Source organism: Apium graveolens, chromosome 9 (assembly GCF_009905375.1).
Source record: "Apium graveolens cultivar Ventura chromosome 9, ASM990537v1, whole genome shotgun sequence".
In the NCBI taxonomy this organism is placed as follows: Eukaryota; Viridiplantae; Streptophyta; class Magnoliopsida; order Apiales; family Apiaceae; genus Apium; species Apium graveolens.
Genome location: NC_133655.1, coordinates 53,372,442 through 53,383,046, shown reverse-complemented (window position 1 = coordinate 53,383,046; position 10,605 = coordinate 53,372,442). Strand labels below are relative to the sequence as shown.

At 42.0% G+C, this 10,605-nt stretch overlaps 1 non-coding gene across 1 annotated transcript; it reads left to right on the top strand.

Moving 5' to 3' along the window:
- Positions 1-8,598: 8,598 nt before the first annotated feature.
- Positions 8,599-8,705, top strand: LOC141687815 (small nucleolar RNA R71). Its single transcript, XR_012561296.1, has one exon. It is a non-coding gene; the product is annotated as a small nucleolar RNA R71 (small nucleolar RNA).
- The last annotated feature ends 1,900 nt before the right edge of the window (positions 8,706-10,605 follow it).

The following is a 10,605-nucleotide window of genomic DNA, read 5'->3' as shown; positions in this document are numbered from 1 at the left end:
CCAAGCATCCACAATTAAGATAGAAGTTGAATAGTCATCAATTATGTTGAGTTCCTATATGTCTACAGAAATTGACAACACAACGATTTAAGCACAAGTTATTCCTTTTGATTACATAGGGCAAATAAAACTGTTAGAGTTACCCACTAATCATGCACAACGTACATGGACCTATGCTAGCATGGCAAGTTCTAAATCTCAAGATCCACCGTCGCTTCACAAGAGATCAACACCCTATCTTATATGTTCGCGATGCACATAAGACGAATACGCACAACCAATACTAGATATCATACAATCATCACACACTAAAGTTTTAAACCATTAACTAAAGAATTCCATAATAAATCCGTTGCAACCCCATAATCATGATTAGCCCATAATAGAACTTATCGTCATCATGGGTTCATATGAAATCATGATAAACAAACACAAGAAAATAATAACTAAACTAATTATATTAAAACAGAGTACGTCACAAAAGTAAATAAGTTCAAAGCAAGAAAACTAGCATCCAACGTTACAACGAAACAAGAATCACAAGAAGATATGCTTCCTCTTCGTTGCGGTGTGCTAAATCGGTCTTCTTCCTTATCTCCTTCGCTTCTTGCGTAGAAACACAATCTTCTTTTAATCCACCCTTGTGAAAATGTCTCAAATCTACTTATATAATAGTCCCATAAAACTCAGATTACATAGAAGTGGAAACCAAACAGAAGTAGAAGTCCTAAAATAATTTGTCTTTTTTTCCGACCCTGCGCGGCCGCTCAGCATTACTGAGCGGCCGCACAGGGCGCTCAGACCTCTACTGGAAAAAATCTGATTTTGCTCCGTTTCTTCGCCGTAATCTGCCCGTTTCTTTCCTCTCGCAACGGTGAACACATGCCAAGGCTTATTCTTGATGATTCCTCCCCCGAAATGCAACTAAAACCCTGAAATGCATAAACACTAGAAAAACGCATCAAATACACAAAATACTTGATTTCAAGACACCAATTTAAGCCATTTTAAGACGTTCTAAGTGGTATAAAATGCCACTTATCACACCCCCAAACTTAAATCGATGCTTGTCCTCAAGCGTCACAGACTCAAAAACAAATAAAAACATGCATGAATGCAATCTATATGAAAATACAGCGATCCCCCTTACTACAATTAACCAACCAAATTGCCACATCTCAATGAATGCAGTTAGACAACTAAAGATCAATAAACTCATGCAAACGGACATACAGCCAGAAATGTGGTGTGTGCAAATGCTTAACAGATATGCTTCGGAACTAGACCAATTACTATGACTAGATTATCCTCAAGGCAATCCTACGATTATACAAAGAATAAAAAATTCTAGGCACAAAGTGATATACAACACTACAAGAACTCTGGAGCTTATTACAGAATCGTGCTTTTTATTCACAACTCAAATGCTTATTTGACCGTGCAATGAGTGAGGTCCACAAAAGACTTATACAATGATATCCATGTAACGAGCGTTAGGTTAGCGGATCCCAAACTCTAAAAGCCTTAGGTCACTAGGCACAAAGTCCCCTAAGAACTTAATAACTCGAATACCAAAGAGCACACTCTTGATCAATTATGCATAAACTAAATATATATATATTTTTTAATTTTTTTTATAACTTCTGAGCAAGTGCGTTTCGCTCCATCTTGCTCAACCCTAGACTACTCGCACCATATGCGAGCCGGCTACTAGCCATTTGACGCCTAGCCAAAACTAGCAACAACTTCCATATTTTTTTCTCCAATTTTTTTTTTATTTTTCATGCCTTTATCACTAAGAACCTATAATCGAATTCTAAGCATAATAAGTAGATTGACCTTGAAAACAACCAAATCATAACAACAATCTAGCCCTTACGCATTCTCTAAGACTTAGTGGACTTACAATTATTTCTAGCATGCATATCAACCTACACGACTTAATATCACTTTAATGCTATCACTACACTCGCATCAATATCACAATTCAGTCGATAAATCATTACAAAAGGGATCATGGTAAATGCATGAGCTACATGACATTCATAACAAAAAAAAACTATATGGCATAAATTATGCAACTATATGACACACACACAATATTCCTTAACTACCACCCCCAAACTAAAAATCTTCACTGTCCTCAGTGAAAGTAGTAGAAAGGAACACAGGGTATACCTACTCGGAGTCATCATCATCATCACCCTCAGTGGGTGGAGTATCAGGCGACGGGTATGCAGAGTCCTCACCAAAAACTGGCCACTGGATATCAGCTCCAAGGCCTCGAAAAGCAGTCCCTAACGCAAGGGTGAGCTCTTGAGCAAACCTGCTCTGCGTCTCATATATGGCATCCATCCGCCGTGAAAGCCTCCTATACTGGGCATCAACCATCCCAGCACCCTCCTGAGCTCTCGAAGAACCAGCCTCATCACGCCCTGGCCTAGCCATAGTAGCACCCCGTGCTGGACGCCCTCCTGGAGGACGATAACCCAGCCCATGCTCCTCAGGCTCACCACCGGTCCACTCCTGCATCCCATTCAGAGTGCCAGAATCAATCGGAGCTGCTGGCAACTACAACTGCTCATGAGCCGGCCAGTTCACTCCCACTGCTCGGCATAGCTTCGTAACCGTGGATGCATAAGGGATGTTCATATGCTTCTCCCCTCAAAAACTTCAGAATTCCTTGGTAGATAAACTCACCAAGGTCCACATAGTATTCCTCATTCAAAATTCCCCACAACAACTGTGCTCTCTCAACTGTGACCTCGTGTGCATGCGAAGAAGGCAAAATATTAGCACAAATAAATGCATTCCATGCACGGGCATACCTGTTCATGGCGATCGCCGGAAAGTGACGATACTCATTAGTGCCGGTCCTGAAGGTCCAAACTGTGCCCGGTCGACAGAGAGTCGCACAAATCAAATCCAAGTCAAAATCCTCAGCAGTCTTTTCATTCCAGTTCTCCTCCTCGGGCTTCCTCTCTCGCTGTCCAATCACACGGCGAATCACCGCAGGATGATAATCAACCGTCAGCCCACGGACCACAGAATACCCATTCTTTTCGGCCTTCGCGTTCGCGTAGAACTCGCGAACAACGCTCATCGATACCGCTTCGGGTGACTCACAAAAAGCTATCCACCCCTTCTCTGCAATCATGGGCAGCAACTCACCATCCCTCCCCGATGGTAAAAACCCCCTCTCCTTCAGAATCGGCTTCCCCAACAGCCTAGTGTACTCCTCCGCGGCTCTGTCAGTTAACCGAGGCCTTGCAGCAGTACCCCTCGATGAATCAGCAGTAGGAACTGTGCTGCTGCTGTCAATAGTGCGTGCTCTCTTGGGTGCCATTGATTCATGAATAAAAGTGTGTAAGAACTGATTTTTGATGTTTTGAGAGGGTTTAAGTGTAGGAAGTTTTGTGGGAGATATGTAGGATAGGTGTATGTATATATAGGGTGTGGATTAGATTAGGGTTTGGGAATTAAGGGGTAAAATGATGGGGTAGTGGGAACAAAACGTGGGTTTATGGGCTAAAACTATTTTTGTGTTTTTTTTTTCTGAACTATAAAAAAAATTCTGGTACTCGACCCCTGAGCGGTCACTCAGCAAAACTGAGCGGGCGCTCAGCTTGCTGCGCGATCGCTAAGCAAAGCTGAGCGGGCGCTCAGCTTGCTGCGCGGTCGCTCAGCAAAGCTGAGCGGGCGCTCAGGGGGTCACTGGAATTTTTTTTTTCAGCCCCTGTTTTCTATTTTTTTTGTGTTTTTGGATAGGTTATTAACTTCTAAGGGTTCCTGTAACAACAATTCATGGGTTGCCTCCCACGTAGCGCTTCTTTTTCGTCATTAGCTTGACGTTTCGTACCCTTCTCAAGTAGTCAACAAAATGGCACTAACTACTTCTCGGTTTTCCATGTCCCCATAGTAGTGCTTCAACCGCTGACCGTTAACCTTGAATGCTTGGTCCGGATCATTCTCAAAAATTTCCACCGCTCCATGTGGAAACACAGTTTTGACAATAAAAGGTCCAGACCACCTTAATTTCAACTTCCCAGGAAAAAGTCGGAGCCGAGAGTTGAATAAAAGAACTTGTTGCCCTGGCACAAATAACTTAGGATGTAGCTTCCTATCGTGCCACCTCTTCACCTTTTCCTTATACATTTTGTTATTCTCGTACGCTTGAAGTCGAAATTCATCAAGTTCATTAAGCTGAAGCATTCTTTTCTTACCAGCTGCATCTAAATCCAGGTTCAACTTCTTCAATGCCCAGTAGGCCTTATGCTCAAGCTCCGCAGGTAGATGACATCCCTTACCGTACACCAACTGAAACGGTGACATCCCAAGTGGAGTTTTGTATGCTGTTCTGTAAGCCCAAACAGCTTCATCTACTTTAAAGAGTAATCCTTCCTTGACGGACAAACAACCTTCTCTAGAATGCGCTTTATCTCTCTGTTAGACACTTCCGCTTGACCATTTATTTGCGGATGATAGGCAGTAGCTACTCGATGATTGACATTATAACGCTGCATCATAGAAGTGAACTTACGGTTGCAAAAATGTGATCCTTCATCACTTATGATTACCCGAGGTGTTCCAAACCTTGTGAAAATTTGCTTATGAAGAAAATTTAGCACTGCCTTTGCATCATTTGTCGGTAAAGCTTTAACTTCGACCCATTTTGAGACATAATCGACTGCCAGCAACATGTACTGATTATTGCAAGACGAGATAAAAGGCCCCATGAAATCGATTCCCCACACATCAAAGACCTCGACTTCAAGCATCACATTTAATGGCATCTCATCCTTCCTTGACAAATTTCCCACTCTTTGGCAACGATCACACCTTAAAACAAACTGATGAGCATCCTTGAACAAAGTAGGCCAAAAAAAACCTGCTTGCAGAATATGAGCTGCCGTCTTCTCACCACCACAGTGTCCACCATAAACCGTGGAATGGCAGTCTCGTAATATCCCCTCCGTCTCACAGAACGGGATACATCTCCTGATGATCTGGTCAGCTCCCTGTCTAAACAAATATGGTTCATCCCACATATACCACTTCACCTCATGCAGAAACTTCTTCTTTTGAGCGGATGTCAAATTAGGAGGCATTATATTGCTGACGAGATAGTTTACAATATCTGCAAACCATGGTTCTTCCTCCTGAATTGCAAACAACTGCTCATCCGGAAAAGATTCATTGATTAACGTCCTATCCTGTGAAGTAGAATCGGGATTCTCCAATCTAGAGAGATGGTCAGCTACTTGATTCTCAGTACCTTTTCTATCTTTGATCTCTAACTCAAATTCCTGAAGTAAAAGCACCCAACGAATGAGTCTCGGCTTCGAATCCTTCTTGGAAACTAGATAGCGAATTGCTGCATGATCAGTGAATACTGTTACTTTCATACCAAGTAGATACGATTGAAATTTCTCAAAACCAAAGACTATAGCCAAAAGCTCCTTCTCAGTAGTGGTGTAGTTCAATTGGGCACCATTTAAAGTCTTACTCGCATAGTAGACCACATGGAAGAGGTTTTTCTTGCACTGTCCCAGAACTGCACCTACCATATAATCACTCGCATCACACATCATCTCAAACGGTTCTGTCCAATCTGGTGCTGTAATAACTGGTGCAGTGATCAAACTCTTCTTGAGAGTGTCGAATGCTGCCAAACATTCATCATCAAATTTGAAAAGCACATCTCTTTCAAGCAAATTGCACAACGGCTTAGATATCTTTGAAAAGTCCTTGATGAATCGCCGATAAAAACCCGCATGACCAAGAAAACTACGGATTCCTTTCACAGAATTAGGTGGGGGAAGATTTTCAATGACTTCCACCTTGGCCTTGTCCACCTCCAGACCCTTGCTAGAGACCTTATGCCCAAGGATAATGCCTTCACGTACCATAAAATGACATTTCTCCCAATTGAGCACCAAATTAGTTTCCATGCATCTTTTGAGTACGGCGCGCAGATTATTCAAACATTCATCATATGAATGTCCAAAGACGGAGAAGTCATCCATGAACACTTCGACGTTATTTCCAATCATGTCAGAGAATATAGCCATCATACATCTCTGAAAAGTGGCCGGGGCGCCACATAACCCAAACGAAACTCTGCGAAAAGCAAACGTGCCAAATGGACAAGTGAAGGTAGTCTTTTCCTGATCCTCTGGTGCAATACAAATCTAATTATACCCGAAATAACCATCCAGAAGACAAAAATACTCATGACCCGCCAATCTGTCAAGCATCTGATCAATAAATGGAAGAGGGAAGTGATCCTTCCTTGTGGCTTTGTTCAATTTTCTATAATCCATGCATACTCTCCATCCTGTAACTGTTCGAGTAGGGATGAGCTCATTCTTTTCATTTGCGACCACCGTGATACCTCCTTTCTTAGGTACACATTGTACGGGGCTCACCCACGAGCTGTCAGAAATAGGATAAATGATGCCTGCATCCAGCCATTTGAGAATTTCTTTCTTCACCACTTCCTTCATGATGGGATTCAGTCTTCGCTGCTGTTCCACAGTTGGCTTACTACCTTCCTCTAGCAGAATTTTATGCATACAATATGAAGGACTTATCCCCTTGATGTCTGCTATGGTCCATCCTATAGCCGATTTGAATTCTCTCAAAATCCTTAAGAGCTTGTCTTCCTCACTACCTGAAAGGTCAGATGAAATAATAACAGGTAACGTAGATGAATCACCTAAAAAAGCATACCTCAAGTGTTCAGGTAATGGCTTGAGCTCCAAGGTAGGTGCTTCCTCTATTGATGGTTTGAGCTTCCCTTCAGCATTCTTAAAGTCAGAAGTACCAAGAGATTCAAATGGTATGTCCAGCTTTCGCTTCCAGGGAGAAGCGTTCAGATATTGTAATTGCTCGTTGCCATCTTCATCATCGCTATCAAAATCCCCCACTAAGGCCTTTTCCAATGCATCAGACATTAGCATGCGATCGAGTTCCGAAGTAACCGCAGAATCAATCACATCCAATTTTAAGCACTCCTCATCTTCTGTAGGGAATTTCATTGCCTTGAATACGTTGAAGGTCACATCCTGATCTTGGACACGCATAGTAAGTTCACCTTTTTGCACATCTATCAAGGTACGGCCAGTAGCCAAGAAAGGCCTTCCCAAGATTATGGGAATCTTCTTATCTTCCTCAAAATCCAGAATAACAAAATCTGCAGGAAAGAAGAGCTTATCCACCTTGACGAGCACATCCTCAATTATGCCCCTTGGGTAAGTAATGGAACGGTCAGCCAATTGTAGCGACATGTATGTGGGTTTTGGATCAGGCAGATCCAGCCTTTTAAAGATCGACAACGGCATCAGATTAATGCTTGCTCCCAAATCATAAAGGCACTTGTCAAAAGTCAGATTGCCAATGGTGCAAGGAATGGTGAAGCTTCCTGGATCTTTCAGTTTTGGTGGTAACTTTTGCTGCAGAACAGTGTTGCATTCTTCTGTGAGAGCAACGGTTTCAAGGTCATCCAGTTTCACCTTCCTTGAAAGAATAGTCTTCATAAACTTTGCATAACTAGGCATTTGTTCCAGAGCCTCAGCGAAAGGTATATTGATGTGAAGTTTCTTGAACACCTCCAGAAACTTCCCGAACTGTCTATCCAGCTTTTGTTGCTGCAATCTCTTAGGAAAAGGTGGTGAAGGATAGAGCTGTTTCTCCCCTGTATTAGCCTCAGGCAGAGTGTGTTCAACAGTAGTCTTCCTTGGTTTCGCCGCTTTCTCCTTTTGCTTAGATTCTTCATCTCTAATTTCAGCGTCTACTTCTTTTGCCTTTTCAGCATCAGCCACTTTTCCAGACCTTAAGGTAATAGCCTTGACTTGCTCTTTAGCTTCCTTCCTGCCTGGTACTTTCGTGTCACTGGGAAGAGTGCCAGGTTGACGATTGAGCACTGCATTGGCTAATTGACCGATTTGATTTTCCAAGGTCTTGATAGAAACCGCCTGACTCTTGCACAACAGCTTAAGTTCCTCAAAATCAGCACTAGTAGGTGCAGCTGTACTTCCCTGTTGAGGATATGATTGCCTTGTAGCATACTGCTGTGGTTGCTGGAATCCAGGTGGGTTAAACTGTTTACTCACTCCTTGCTGATATGGTGGCTGAATAGCATTCTGATTATTCCCCCAGCTGAAATTTGGATGATTTCTGTTGTTAGGATGATAGGTCGCTGGCACAGGCTGCTGTTGTCGCTGATAATTATTCACATACTGAACAGATTCATTGACAAGAGAACACTGATCCATAGCATGAGAACCTGCACAAAGCTCACAAACCATAGCTATTTGATTAACTCCATATGTAGCCAGAGAATCAACCTTCATTGATAGCGCTTGGAGCTGGGCTGCAATAGCGGTGGCTGCATCAACTTCCAGAATACCTGCTACCTTGCCTGACATCATCCTCTGAGTTGGGTTTTGATGCTCATTTGCAGCCATCGTCTCTATAAGATTATACGCCTCAGTATAGCTTTTAGCCCATAAGGCACCTCCAGCTGCTGCATCGAGCATGGGCCGAGATTGGGCCCCCAAACCATTATAGAAACCAGTGATCACCATCCAATCCGGCATTCCATGATGTGGACATTTTCTCAACATTTCCTTGTAGCGTTCCCAAGCCTCGCACATAGATTCTGTAGGTTGCTGCGCAAACTGAGTAAGAGCACTCCTCATAGCAGCAGTCTTTGCCATCGGATAAAACTTCACCAGAAACTTTTGCACAAGATCTTGCCACGTAGTGATGGACCCAGCTCATTCAGAATGTAACCAGTCTTTAGCCTTGTCCCTCAGTGAGAATGGGAAAAGCCTCAACTTGATAGCCTCATCAGTCACGCCATTATACTTAAAAGTGCTGCAGATCTCGACAAAATTCCTTATGTGCATGTTGGGGTCTTCAGTTGCCGCTCCTCCAAAAGAAACAGAATTCTGCACCATCTGAATAGTGCCCGGCTTGATTTCAAAGGTGTTAGCTTGAATAGCCGGATGAAGGATGCTTGACTGAATGTCATCAATTTTAGGCCGAGAAAAATCCATAAGAGCTGGATCAGCTTGAACAATACGATCTCCCATGTTTACTGGTTCTTTCTGCTCAGTTCCTGAATCCGAATCCTCAAAATCTAACTTCTCCGGAATATCAAGAACTTCGTGTGTCTCCTCAGCTGTATCTAAAGTCCTCTTGCGAGCACGAGAACGAGTTTGCATAAACGCTTGCTAAAGTACCTGAAACACAACCGGAAAAAATAAGTAACTACTACGTCCTAATCACTGAGTCCTAATGACCAATGATGGTAAGTACACAAATACGCCGAGTCCCCGGTAGCGGCGCCAAAAAACTTGTTAGGGCGAAAACACGCGCTAATATTCACGCAAGTATACGCGTTCGCAAGTAATATAGAATACTTTCTAGTTCGTTCCCACAGAGACTCAGACTAAATTATTGTCTAATTAAACTCACTCACCAATGTATGATTACTTCTCAATGTTAAGATACTAACACTTAAAATTGTTGCTTAAATATTAACTACAATTAACTACTTAATTAATCACTTAACTAACACTTCAAATTATCAATAATAAAACACTCATGAGATCACAACTTCATTATTACTTCCTTCTATAGCCATTGTTATTACCTTTAGCATGTGACAGTCATGATATTAATCGAATAACACGAAACTGATAAAAGCCAACTATCATTGTACTAATACCATTCTACCAAGCATCCACAATTAAGATAGAAGTTGAATAGTCATCAATTATGTTGAGTTCCTATATGTCTACAGAAATTGACAACACAATGATTTAAGCACAAGTTATTCCTTTTGATTATATAGGGCAAATAAAACTGTTAGAGTTACCCACTAATCATGCACAACGTACATGAACCTATGCTAGCATGGCAAGTTCTAAATCTCAAGATCCACCGTCGCTTCACAAGAGATCAACACCCTATCTTATATGTTCGCGACGCACATAAGACGAATACGCACAACCAATACTAGATATCATACAATCATCACACACTAAAGTTTTAAACCATTAACTAAAGAATTCCATAATAAATCCGTTGCAACCCCATAATCACGATTAGCCCATAATAGAACTTATCGTCATCATGGGTTCATATGAAATCATGATAAACAAATACAAGAAAATAATAACTAAACTAATTATATTAAAACAGAGTACGTCACAAGAGTAAATAAGTTCAAAGCAAGAAAACTAGCATCCAACGTTACACCGAAACAAGAATCACAAGAAGATATGCTTCCTCTTCGTTGCGGTGTGCTAAATCGGTCTTCTTTCTTATCTCCTTCGCTTCTTGCATAGAAACACAATCTTCTTTTAATCCACCCTTGTGAAAACGTCTCAAATCTACTTATATAATAGTCCCATAAAACTCAGATTACATAGAAGTGGAAACCAAACAGAAGTAGAAGTCCTAAAATAATTTGTCTTTTTTTTCGACCCTGCGCGGCTGCTCAGCATAGCTGAGCGGGCGCTCAGCTTGCTGTACGGCTGCTCAGCAATGCTGAGCGGGCGCTCAGACCTCTACTGGAAAAAATCTGATTTTGCT